The sequence below is a fragment of the Chiloscyllium plagiosum genome, unplaced genomic scaffold, assembly GCF_037043375.1.
Source record: "Chiloscyllium plagiosum isolate Xiang-an unplaced genomic scaffold, Cpla_swu_hap1 HiC_scaffold_17, whole genome shotgun sequence".
Classification (NCBI taxonomy): Eukaryota; Metazoa; Chordata; class Chondrichthyes; order Orectolobiformes; family Hemiscylliidae; genus Chiloscyllium; species Chiloscyllium plagiosum.
This window is the reverse complement of record NW_028270155.1, coordinates 78,920,488-78,935,070: the sequence shown is the minus strand read 5'-3', so window position 1 is coordinate 78,935,070 and position 14,583 is coordinate 78,920,488.

Below are 14,583 nucleotides of genomic sequence, written 5' to 3'. Positions count from 1 at the left end.
CGAAGTGGTGTCCTTCCTTATCTGTATGTGAGAATATTAGTGAGAGAGAGTCATGTCGTTTTTTGGGGTAGTTGGTGTTCACATATCCTGGTGGCTAGTTTTCTGCCTGTTTGTCCAATGTAGTCTTTGTTCCAGTTCTTGTACAGTATTTTGTAAATGACACTTTGCTTGTTGTCTGTAGAGGGTCTTTCAAGGTAATTAGTTGCTGTTTTAGTGTTTTTGTGGGTTTATAGCCATGATCAGATACTTATTAATGGTGGAGTAGACTCGATGGGTTGAATAGACTATTTTGTGCTCCCTTGTCTTATGGTCTGATGGTGTTCGTCAGGGTAATGCTCTAGGCCCAAGCATCTTCAGCTGCCTGATCAATGATCGATATAAGGTCAGAAGTGCAAAGTAAACTGTGCACCATGCAAGAAACAATTTTGCCTTTATTGGTCAATACATCGAGTACAGAAACTGCGATGTCATGTTGCAGCTGTACATAACATTGGTTTGGCAACTTTTGGAATACTGTGGGCAGTTCTGGTCTCCCTGCAATAGGAAGGATATTGTGAAACTTGGAAGAGTACAGAAAAGATTTACAAGGATGTTGCCAGGATTGAAGGATTTAAGCTATAAGGAGAGGCTGAATAGACTGGGGCTATATTTCCTGTAGCATCACCGGCTGATGGGTGAATTCACTGAGGTTTATAAAGTTATGAGGGGAATGGATAGGGTAAATAGACAATTTTTTTTCCCCGGGGTGGGTGAGTCCAAAACTTGAGGGCATCAGTTTAGAGTTAGAAGGAAAAGATCTAAAATGGACTGACGGGGCAACTTTTGACACAGAGGGTGGTGCGTGTATTGAATGAGCTGCCAGAGGAAGTAGTGTTGACTGGTACAATTACAACATTTAAAAGGCATCTGGATGGATACATGAACAGGAAGAGTTTAGGGGGATATAGGCAGATGCTGGCAAATGGGACTAGATTCTTCGAGGATATCTTGTCAGGATGGACGGGTTGGATCGAAGGCATTGTTTCCATTCTGTACATCTCGATAATTCTTTAACTCTAATACTATTACCATCACTGAATTCCCTACTGTCAACTCAACTGGACACACTGGAAATACAATGGCTGCAACAGCAAATAAATAGCTCAGAATACTGCACTGAGTAATTCACCTTCCTCACTCCCAATTCCTGTCTAACATCTGCAATATAGGAGTATGATGAACCACTATCCATTGCCTGGATAGTTGCAGCTGCAACAACACTGAAGAAGATGATTGACACCAGCCAGGATAAAGCAGACTGCTTATCTAGCACCATGTCCACAAGTATTCACATCTTCCATCACCAACACATAGTAGCTGCAGTGTGTGTTACCTACAAGATACCATGCAGACAGATATGTCCTATATCCAGAGACAGCACCACTCACGAACACTTCAATCTCGAGCCATGAGGGCAGCAGATACATGTGAATGCTAACACCTGAAATTCCATGATCAAACCACTCACCATCTTAACTTTAGAATCATATCACTTTTTCTTCTGTGTTGGTGGGTCAAAATCCTAGAATTTTCAATTGGGAGTCTACCTACAACACATGGACTGTTGTGGTTCAAGAAAGTAGCTCATCAGTACTTCTCAATGACAAATATGGATGGGCTATACATTGCCAGCCAGCACCATAAATGAACCAAGAGAGAATAAAAGTAATAGTGAATACTTTGTTGAAGACATAAGAAGATACGAACATGAGTTGTCCAGACTTGAGTCTGGAGGTCCTGGATAAGATAATGACGAAGTAGGTTATGGTATTAACTTCACTGACCTCTGTGATCCAAGGCAGGAATCCCCAAACAGTGTAAATCGCTTTTCAGTGTAATCACACATAGACAATGAAACAATTGCCAATGATCCCAGAATTATGAACTCAAATCATGTTTCTTTATCATTCATGTCCCCCAATCTTTTGTCTTCAGTTATTAAAGAAACATGCTACAAGTTGACTCTATATGAAACTCTAAAGTTTCATGTTTCCATGTTTAATCAATCACCATCAAGTGTTTCCACTGTTTGACCATTTTGTTGATTTACTACATTACATTTGACAAGGTTCACAATTAGTTCACAGCTGAGTTTGAAAAATGTTGAAGTAAGATTGAATTGACTGTTTAGGAAGAGAAACAATTCTCATTAGTGGCATTGTTTTGGGCACCATTCTTGCCCAGATTATTGATCACATTCAATACAGAAATGGTTGACCAGTTACACAGATATGGACAGATATCACTTACCAGACACTGCAACAACAAGTACAGGGCAGAAAATGACATCAACATCAGGGATTATTGGTACGACACTGAAGGGATACTTCATTTTCCGTATCAAATATTCCAAACTTGACTTGAAACTGTCACCAGCTCAAAGTGTCTATATACATTGTAACCAAATCCTCAAAGGATGTAATTCGATTGATATTACTTACAGTCTTCTGAACAAACAGACCTGAAATTAAATGGTAAAAGAATGGAGTGCAGGAATACCTATTGTGGACTTGGATGACAGAAATATAAGGCAGAGAGCAAAAAGGAAATTCTGCAAAGCATCTGTGTGAATATCAATAGGATGCAGGGCTGATTTCACAAATAGCCTCAGTATATTCATTTCATTTTTTCCTGGGATCAGGGCATCCATGGTAAAGCCAGGAGTTGCTGCCCACTGCTCAGTATCCTTGAGAAGGTACTGGTGAGTGATCTCCTTGACCCACTCAAAGCTTACATACGGAGATAAGAACTAGGAACAGGAGGGGTCCGTCTAGCCTTTCGAGCCTGCTCTGTCATTCAATAAGATCAGGGCTGGTCTTTTCATGGCCTCAGCTCCACTTACCCACCTTCTCACCATGGCACGTCATTCCTTTACTGTTCAACAAAATCTCTCTCTTAGCTTTAAAACCATTTACTGATGAAGCCATAACCACTCCACTGGGCAGGTAATTTCATAGGTTCACAACCCTCTGCGTGAAAAAGTTTCTTTTTAGTTCAGACCTAAGTCTGCTTCCCCCAATTTTGTGGCTATGACCCCGTGTCCTAATTTCCTGGCAGGTGGAAACATCCTCACTACTTCTATCTTATCCATTCCCTTCATAATTTTATATGTGTCTAGAATATCCCTCCTCATTCCTCTAAATTCTAATGAATATGATCTCAGTCTGCTCAGTCTCTCGTCATAAACCAAACTCCTCAACTCCGGAGTCAACCTAATGAACCTCCTTTGCGCCCCCTCAAGTGCCAGTGTATTCTTTCTCAAGTAAGGAGACCAAAATTGCACCCTATACAGCTGCAACATAAACTCCCTGCTGTTAAACTCAATCGCTTTACCAAAGAGGGAAAAGAATCCATTTTCTGTCTTAATTACCTCTTGCCCCTGAAGACCATCTTTCTGTGATTCATGCACAAGAACACCCAGGTCCTGCTGCACAGCAGTATGCTGTAATTGTTTGACCGTTCAAGTGAGAGTCCTTTTTACTGTCATTCCTACCAAAAAGCATGACTTCAGATTTATTAACATTGTACTCCATCTGCCATCTTTACAGAAAGGAATGACAATTGATAGGCAATGGCAAACATTCCAGGAACAAATGGGTGAACCACAAAGATTGTTTATTCCTGATTGGTGCAAGACAACAAAGCGAAGAGTGGCCAAACCGTGGCTTATGGGGGAAGGTAGAGGGTATGAGATGAAAAAGGCAGACATACAAATTGGCAAAGGAAAGCAATAGTCCTGAGGATCGGGAACAGTTTAGAAATTAGCAAAGGAGGTTTAAGGGTTTGATTAAGAATGGGAAAATAGCGAATGAGACTAAGCTTGCTGTAGCAGTTTCTATGGGCGTGTAAGGAGAAAGAGATTAAAAACTACTGTTGGTAGAAACTTACAGTTATAAATGGGTGCATTTGTAATGTGGAACGAGGAGTATATGAAATAGGAAAATGAGATGGAGCCCAGAGTTTTGTACGAATGAGAGAAACTGAAACAAATATGCATTTGTAGAGAAATTGTGTTTGATAAATTGATGGGATTGAAGGGGCTGAAAAAGGGCCTGGGTCCAATAATTTCCATTCCAAGTACAGAGGAACCTCGATTATCCGAATGACACCGGCGGGGAGTATTTTGTTCGGATATTCGAATTTTCAGATAATTGAATGTTGGATAATACAGTTTAGCCAAACATTGGGACCTTGCAATCTTGTTCGGATAAATCAAAATTTGGATAATCAATGTTTGGATAATCGAGGCTCCTCTGTACTTAGAGAAGAGACCCTAGAAATAATAGATACATTGATGGTCATTTTCCATGAGGGTTTAGACCCTAGAACAGTTCCTGCAGATTTGAGAAAAAGAAAACAAAAGAACAGCCGATGCCATAAATCAAAAATAACAGCAGAAATTGCTAGGAAAGCTCAGCAAGCCGGCAGCATCTGTGGAGAGAATTCAGAGTTAACGTTTCGGATTGAGTGACCTTTCCTAGGAATTGTGCATCACTCAATGCAAAGCTTTTGAATGTTGCTAAGCTTTTCAAGCAGATTCTGTTTTGTTCCTACAGATCCTGCATCAGGATAGAATTTTTAATGTGAGGACGGGACATCTGTGAGTCCCCTTTCCTCTGGCTCATCATTCAAAAGGATTGCTGCAATTTTCACAGCATGCAATGCATGGACGACTCCTGGTTTGTCTTAACATCAAATTAGCTGTGTTGGAAAATGCATCACAAAATAAGAAAGAAACTACTGAAGGAAAGCTGCATCACTAAACCAGTGCTATCCTGTTGGATTGAAAGACTCTAAAACTTAGAGAATTTACAACAGACTCACAAAGCATGCAACTTACTAATCAAGGTGTAGAGATAGAAGAAAACAAGGCGAGTCAAAGAGACCGAAAGACTGAGGAAGCAAGGAACCAGAAAGTTTTAAAAAACAACGGTGAGAGAGACAAGAGTGTGACAGGATGAGAGTACGGAGGATAGACAGATTAAAAGAGGAGACAATAACAGGGAAGGAGTGATGGACAGAAAGACCAATAAGTCTGAATGTCAGGGAGACAAAGAAATATAAATGGACAGAGGGGGATGAGAGAGAAAGAGATACTTTTCTTGCTGTTACATATTGTACAATGCTGAGTAAATCAGAACCAGTACAAACTAAAATCTCTCATCATCATGAAAGCCACTGCAGTTCTGTCAAACCAAACACATGGAGAAGAAGAATTACTGATTGCTAATTTAATGGTACTTCTGAACTGGCTTATGCGCAAAACTGAAAAATATACAAAATATGATCAAAGTCTGGAATATTACACATTAATTGACTGGCACTGTTTTAGCATTGACAGCAGAGCACCACCTTGTATCAGCAAGGGTTACATAAAGAGTAAAGCTTCTTGAACACTGTTCCATCAAACACTCTGAGGATAGCTTCAGCTCTGGATCAATATCTATGTATAAGAAATAGATTTTTAAAAAAATCTTTCAAACTTGTGATGCTGCTGCTCTTTTAACAAGGTTATGTTGTCCTTGTTTTCCTTTCAGGAGGCCATAAAGAGACAGGTTCCAAAATGTCTGGGATTAATCTGCTTGAAAAAGCTTTTAAACTTTGAAAATGACACTTGTACAATGAAAGGGGAGTGACCAATTCTCCCAGCCCAGATTGTCTCTGGTTTGGTTTGATTTGGTTTTAGCAAGCAGTCAGTTGTGAAGCTGCTGGACCCAAAGAAGCAGGTCCATGCTGTTCCTCTCTCTGACATTTCTCCTGGAAGGCCATGGGTTGGATTTTTTTCCTTTTTTTTAAGCAAATGAGTGTTTATTGGGATTGTTGCAAGCATTCAGAACAGCATCATTAAGTTGGAAGAATCTGTGGGTTTTCAGATAGGTTAGGTTATTCTGTATTCTGTCCTCTTTTGTTCGTGTTTCATTCAGTATGCTTGTAAATACGTTCTCTTTTGATTAAAACTAAGTAGTTGGGCCGCTGCATACCTCCTGGAATACCCACTGTACACTGGCTTTACACAACTAGCAAAGTTGGGGTCTGGGATACTTTCTTGAAATGTTTTGATGGGGTCTGGCCTGATCCATAATACACACAAATAAACAAAATTCTTACACAAATAATATACCCCAGTATCACTGCAATGAGATTTGATAAAAGTCAATGTACATTTTGCAATGATAAGAAATGAATGAGGAAGGAAGTGTTAGATTAGATTAGATTACAGTGTGGAAACAGGCCCTTCGGCCCAACAAGTCCACACCGACCCGCCGAAGCGCAACCCACCCATACCCCTACCCCTACATTTACCCCTTACCTAACACTATGGGCAATTTAGTATGGCCAATTCACCTGACCTGCACATCTTTGGACTGTGGGAGGAAACTGGAGCACCCGGAGGAAACCCACGCAGACACGGGGAGAACGTGCAAACTCCACACAGTCAGTCGCCTGAGGCGGGAATTGAACCCGGGTCTCTGGCGCTGTGAGGCAGCAGTGCTAACCACTGGGCCACCGTGTTCTTCTGGCACATTGGTAACGACCCTGCCTGTGGTCAGAAGCCCTCGGTTTCAGTTTGAAGCCAGGACTTATTAGCCATGGAATGCTTGTTTGTAATGTGGCCAGACAAGATTGTCAATCTGCAATCCTCCTAATGTCCCTAACGGCAGGTGATGAGAGTGGCTGAGTATCCTGGTTAGCCATCGCAGAGAAGAAGGTGGCCCTGGCATATGCCAAAAGTAAACGTTTTCCTTTTACTAGTTTACACTACAATATTGTCTGACACTGACCTCATGACCAATAGCTCAGATTATTGTTTCTGTGTAATATCAGACATTTACTACTGTAAAAAATGAACAATTCAAGAGCAAACAACAGCTGGATGGCTATAGTGTTCAAATACAATTGGCAGAATGAACCTTAAACAGAGTCAACTGAAAAATAAAGAAATACAATGAGAGTAAGAATTAGATGTCCATTAATTTAAACCAGGGCAAAACAGAAATGGAAGCATAACGGCAAATGAACTATTATATGGCCTTGGTTCACATTAATTAAGGGACAAATTAAACTGACATATTGGAGGCAAGAGTAAAAATAAAATCAATGTTATGTAAACAAATCTATCCAATAACATCCATTTCCAAAATTGAACGGTCCATGAAACTATGTTCAGATTTTTTGAGATCAATTTCACTGAACATTTTATAAGGAAACATACAGTAAAAAAAAAGTAAAGAATACCAACATAGACAGTGTGTCAGGGGTACAGAATATGCGGTGTTTGCTCAATGCCACTGTTCTGGAGGATCATACCCGCATGAAATGCCAATCCTGCTTAGTCACTGAGTCATAGAATCATAGAGATGTACAGCATGGAAACAGACCCTTCGGTCCAACTTGTCCATACCGAACAGATATCCGAATCCAATCTAGTCCCACCTGCCAGCAGTCAGCCCATATTCCCAGATACCCTTCCTATTCATATACCCATCTAAATATCTCTTAAATGTTGCAATTGCACCAGCCTCCACCACATCCTCTGGCAGCTCATTCCATACACACCTCGATCATGGAAGGCCAGGTTCAGTCCTGAATGAGAGCGAACTGCAACACTGGGCTCTTCCCTCTGAGGTTGGAGGGAGTGGGGAGCGGGGTGAGGGGGGGCAGGAAAGAAAGAAGGAAGAGGGGAATAAAGGTGGAGATGTTGAAGAGGAGGACAGGCAGTGTGGGGGGGGGAGAAAGGGAGACAGGAGAAAGAAAATAACAGAAGAGAAACAAGGCTATGGTAAAGGAAGGAGGAAGAGAAAACATGCTGGGTAGGGTCAGGGAGCAAGACAAAGAGTTTTGGTGGAGTTTGCGAACAAATGGGCACAGATCAGACAAATGGACTTGGGGGAGGGAAAGAACTGTCAAGAGCTCTGGAGCGGAAGGAACATGGGCTGGGAGGAGAGAAAGTATGTTGACAGGAGCATGAGAGAAAGACATAAGTGAGAGAAAATTCAGGCAAGGGGGTTGAGAGTACGGAGACTGAGATGGTGCAAAAAGAGAATGAGAAAAAGAACTTGGGAGGAGAAAAGGGCTGCTGGGGAAAGCATGGGGCTGGGAAAAGGAGAGAAAATTAACAATAGGAGCGAGGGAGGTGAGTGAGATAGGTAGACTGATGGGACAAAGGAGTGGGGGATAGAGAGGATGGTGGTAGGAGGAGAGGATCAGGATGGAGTGGGAATGGGAATGAAGAGAGGTGACTGGGGATGGAAGTGAGATGGAGGAGATGGTGACTGATGTCGAGGGGGGAGTGAGATTGGGGTGAGGGGGAGTGCGATGGGGTAGAAAATGGGGAGTAGGTATAAGGGAGTAAGAGAAGCAGGAAAGAATGGAGGTGGATGGAGGGAGGAAGGATGATGGAGAGGAAGAAGCATGTGGATGAGGGATTGAGGGTGTAGGAAAGTGGCTGGGGGAGGGCGAGAAGAGGTTTGAAGAGACAGTTGAACAAGTAGAGAAAGCAGGTTGGAAGCCAGGATATTGTGGGTGGGAGGGGTAGAAAAGAGTGGGTGAAAAAGAGAAACGGCATCTGAGAGGGAGAAAGAGGGGATTGAGGTGGGCTTCAGGCAGAGAAAGGGAGCTAGAAAGGTGTGAAGTGAGGATGAAGTACACAAAGCTTAGGAGGAAACCATCCCGCCTTACAAATTTACTCCACCATTCAATAAAATTGTGACTGACTTGGTGATGGGTTCAACATTACACTCCTATCTGCCTCAATTCCAACTGTCCTTCAATAAGATTTTGGCCAATCTTTCATCTAACTTCGCAATCTGTCTTTCACCCACATCATTAATATTTTGTCTCCAAAAAATCTCTGATTTACATATGACAGTGGATTAAGTGTCAATAGCCATTTGCTGAAGCAAGTTCCAAATTTATATCACTGTTCTAATTATTTTCTAATTTCACTGAAGTGCATGTCAGTAATTTTCGCCTGTCCTCCCCCAGTTCTGGACTCCCTGCACTTCCTCCCTTCTATAGATGAAAAATTGCGATCAAGTCACCATGTCACCTTCCAAAGTCCAAAAGATGGATGCTCAGTTCATGTAATGTGACCTGGTAATTGAATCGTTGAAGTCCAAGTACCTTTCCACTAAATCTATTGCTACGCTATCACCAAAGCCTAAAATATCCCTCAGAAGCCAGTAATAGCTACATCCTATGACTGAATGAAGAAAATAAAACTTAATTTCCAAAATCTGCTTATTACTACAATAATTTACATATGCCACAACTAATGATCCAACCACCTGAGATCCTATGCGAAATTTTGAGAAGGGTGTATTTGGTGAATAGGATGTTCCCCTGGCTAGTGGTTCAAGTGACAGGCCATTTTAAACTCTGAGGAGGAATTCCTTCACTCAAAAGCTGGTGAATCTTTGGAATTCCCTATCCTGGAGGGTTATGGAAGCTCATTCAGTGAGCAGGTGCAAGTCAGGAATCAATGGGTTTCTGAAGACTCATAGCACTATGGAAAATGGAAGAGTGTGAGAAAATGCCATTTAGGAGATGATCTGCCATGATCAAAAATGGAAGCATATGTTCGAAGGGCTGACTGGTCTCCTCCTGTTCCTGTGGTCTATCACTCTCCAAACAGAATATCTTGCAATGGTTTCCCCTTATTTATCAGTCCCAATATGAACAGAAACAACCATATCACCCTTCCCTTTAAAGCATTCCTTCAAACTGGAACGATAGGTCCCTCATCCTGCCACTCAGTCGATAATCAAGATGTGGGGCTTCTGAAAGATAGTGTCCTTCCCCCTCACCAGTGAATCCTGTACATAATGCTTTGTCTCTTCCAACTGTGTACTTTGGTGACTTTTTGAACGAAGATGGAAACATCGAATGTACTCATTGATGATAACACCTTCTTCCTGTTTCCCAATCTTGTTACATATTTTATCATAGGCCTTGCTATTTCTGTTCCTGCTCTAAATTCCAAATTCCTTCCCCAACATCCCAACTTCTGTGTCTTGCCTTTCTCCTTTGAAAGATGATCCTTAAAATCTGTCTGTTTGGTCAGTTGTAAATCTGCAGCTGCCCATTTGTTCATTCAATCCAGAGCACAATAAAACCATTACTCTCTCTCACCCCCTCTGTTCCCTGTTACATCATCAATTCCACTCCTTCAAATTCAAGGCAACACAATTGAAAGGAGATGACAGACAGGAGACTATTAGATCTTGTTCTCCTTTGCTTGAAGCGTTTATTATTCTATGTTAACCTCAAATGAAAAATGCACAGAGGCCCAGTCATATCACCATGTCACCCTTTATTTACTTGTGCACAGTACACTGGCTGTGGTCAGCCATCTCAGAGTCAATTCTCAACAAAGGCGATACTATTCTCATGGTTGTTTGTTTTTATTGAGTTACAACACATGGCTACAGTCACTGTACATCAAGCTCAGAAAAATTGAGATGTTAACACTTCAAATCTCATTGTAAACAATAATGCGATACATTATATAGAAGCAGACAAAATTGTTAAACAGGTCATTTTCTTTGGTCAGGAAAAGTGATGCAAAAATCTACAGATATTACATAAAAACAAAAGGAAATGTTATATCTTCGAAGAAAAGGTTGAGAAGCAAGTCAAAGTCCACATAAATTAACAGCACACCACAAGACACTGTGCATCAGAGCACATCATTAAAACGTAAGCCATTAATATAAAGCGTTCTGTAGGAACACATCGCATTGTAGACACGAATACAAACAGTAAAATACAAGCATACCTCCCACAGAGTCAAGCCATCGGTCAATGTACATACCTTCCAGTTGTCGGTCAGCCTACACATGGGCCAAACTATTGGTCAGCCTTCACAACACACAGTGACCCAATCCAACCACAAAGATATAATGCATATTCAAAGACTGAATCCAAACCTAAAGGGAAAGACCACTCACAAAGGCCCAATCCAAACATGAAGGCCTAGTGCACCTGCAAAGGCCCTGTCTACACACAAAGGCCTGCTCCACTCAAAAAGGTCCAATTCAAACTCAAAAGCTCTGTTCACACATGAAGGCTTGATCTCGGGTTCATACACAAAAATTAAGTCCAAGACACTTTCACTGAAATAATGGCAGAAACGCAGGGTCCCGCCATCAAGTCATCCTTTAATCCACAAGCTCACAGAGTCAGTCCTCAACTGAGGCGATTCTAATCTTCTAGAGCATTGGTCAGCCATGGCCTTCCTGATTGACCAGGTTAACAACCCTAATCAAGAAGCGTTCGTCAACAAGGTCCATTTGGTCCCAATATCTACACCCCTCTCCCTATAAGTCTGGGGATATGGGCCTTCTTGCTTCTCTTGCGACGTTGTCCCCTCAGTTCTGGACCCTCTGACTAGGATACAAGTAGTGGGTACCGGATTATGGCCTGTCTCTTGCATCTAGAGCATCTTGCGAAATTTTCCTCCTCTTCTTCCGGTGGCAATGGTATTGAGGCTGGATCTATTTCAGAATCTGAAGTTTCCTGATCACTAAATGGAGGGAGAGCATTGGTTTCTGCCAGGCCTTGAGATGTTCGGAGGGGTTATGTATGTTTTACTCCTGCCCTGTTTATGAAATAACAGTTTTCAGGCGATCCATGTATTTGTTCAGGACTGCACCATCTACCTGAACTTTGTAAGTCATGGGACCTGGCCTCATGTCAACCTTGCCTTGTACTCATACTGGACTACTTCCATGGTTCCGGAACCAAACTTCATCCCCTGAATTAAACTGTCTCTCTCACTAAGAAGAGGTTTTTGGCTGATGTTGGTGTTTCTCCTGACATTTCACACCCTTCCCCACCCCGGTCTGGAAATATCAGTTTTAAACTGGTTTGGCGTCTTCTCCCTATCAGAAACTCTGCTGGAGCTATCCTTAATGTTGCATGTGGGGTGGTCCTATAGTCGTAGAGGGACTGGGGCAGTTTAGTATCAACTGATGTTGTAGGCTGCTTCTTGAAGCCAGTCTTCAACGCTTGGATCAGTCTTTCTGCTAGACTATTGCTAGAGTGGACGATGGATGATATGGAGCTGTCCACTTGGACCGAATGCCATTGGACTTGTGGGAATGCGCTTAGATTCCCGACAGTGTGGAAGCAGGCCCTTCGGCCCACCAAGTCCACACCGACCCTTCAAAGTGTAACCCAATCAGACCCATTTCCCTCTGATTAATGCACCTAACACTAAGGGCAATTTAGCATAGTCAATTGACCTAACCTGCACATCTTTGGGCTGTGGGACGAAACCGGCGCACCCGGAGGAAACCCACGCAGACACGGGGAGAATGTGCAAACTCTACACAGACAGTCCCCCGAGGCTAGAATCGAACATGGGACTCTGGTGCTGTGAGGCAGCAGTGCTATAACCACTGAGCCACCATGCCAGCCCAATATGCATATTCCCTGCTTCCCAATGTCCATGAGCAATACTTCTGGGATACCATGTATTACGAATGATGCTTGCAGCTTCTCAATCATCATTGCTGAGTTTGCTGAATGAACTTTATGCATTTCCAACCATTTTGAATGGGCGTCCATAATGACCAGGAACTTTGAGCCCGTGAAAGAAAGGCATAGTCGACAGTATCCAGGAGAGTGCACACTTTGGAAGCTTTCCCTATATGTGGTTGGAACAATTGCATTGCTTAATGACACTGAAATCAGAGCCAGTTAAAATTGAGGTTTGGTTAAATGGTCACCCAATTCCCATGGAGGTCGATACCAGTGCAATAGCATCTGTGGCTGCAGGATCTGCCTTTAACAAGATTCCATCAGAATCCAACATTTCAGCTTGCACAAGACCTCAGTCAAACTGAAAACATACACTAGGGAACCGTTGCAAATTAAGGGTACAGCTTTGGTTCAGCCCCTGTCGACTTGGGCCTAAGCTTTTTACTAACATCTGTGGTAACTGCACCAACTGCTTCTCAGAAGACTGCACTTACCTCTTCTAGGTCCACACATAGCTGATCTCGCTCTTTCTCAGCTGTCGGACACAGCAGCTATTTATGGGAACATTAAATTTATACATTGTTTGTCGCTATTTGCTTAATTAAAGTGCTGGGCAAGAACTTTTAGAATGTTTTTCTCCGTTACAATATAATGTAATGGCTATAGCAATGTGTAAGTTGCATTGTATAACTATTCGACATTATGCAGTAACAGACGATGGAAGAAATATTGTGTGAATCAGAATGTAAATATTTTTATCATTACTTTTTAAAATCACAAACTCAGGATTGACGCGAATGATTTCACTGAAATTTCTGATATGCCTTGCAATTCCTTGTGACATCAAGAATTTTACCCAGAGCACATGAATTCTTACTCTAATTTACAGAGTTTACAGAAGCACGCTGTTTTTTTTCCAAATAGTAAGTGGATTACATAACAGAGGATTATATGCCATTGTTTTAACCTATACCATCTTTATACCATGTAAACAATGAAGGAGAGACCACACACTTTCAATCCCTCCTATCTCTAGCAACAGTCAGCAGACAGTATCATACAGAAACGTATTGCACTGCAGAAATCGGTTCCATACCTGTGGAGAAATGTACTTAACACTGTTTTATTTTGCCGGTCTGTAAACAATAATTGCAGCAAAGAACACATTAAATGTTAACAAGGTGGATGGGCAAAGCATATGGCTCATTCCAGAATTACGGGTTGTTGCTTTGTTATCAGAGGTTATCCTTTCAGGGAGGAGATGTCAGGAGAAGAATTTTCTCTCAGGAAGTTATGCAGCTGTGGAAGTCTCAGATGGTGATGGAAGGCGGGCACGGAATATTTTTAGAGCAAGAGATAGCTTCTTGCGAGGCAAATGAATCAAGGGTTTTCAGGGTTCATTGGAGATATGGAATTCAATACAGAAGCAGATTGGTCATCATCTTCTTGAATAGCAGAAAGGGTTAGAGGAGCAAAAGAGTTTACTTTTGCTTCATTTTGTTTCCTCAAATGATTTACAGTTCAAGTTGCCCCTCTGGAAAATCATTGGCCAGTGAAACTTTCATTGCCTTTTCCTTGGTGACATAAATAATAGTATTTGATTCTTCCGATCTGTTCTGGCTCCTTGGTCGAGCGATGGAATTAGCCGAACTTCATGTCGTTTCTATGTTGCCGTGTAAAGAGACAGTGGTAGCTTGGTGATGGGCGAGCTGGTGGTGCAGTGTGAGTGCCATTGGGCTAGTCATCCAAAGGCCATGCTCTTGGACATAACTTCGAATCCAAACATAGCAAATGGCATTTCAATTCAATTAACAAAACACTGCCTTGAAAGCCTTCAGCCAGAGGGTGCTGAATCTGTGGAATTCTTTACCGTAGAAGGCTGTGGAGTGCAAAATATTGAGTGTGTTTAAGACAAAGATTGTTGCTACACAGATATTCAAAGGTTTGAGGGATAAGACAGGAGAATGGGACTGAGAAACAAATCAGCCATGATTAAATGGTGGAACAAACTCAATAGCCCAAATGGATGAATTATACTCAAATATATTATGATTTTATGGT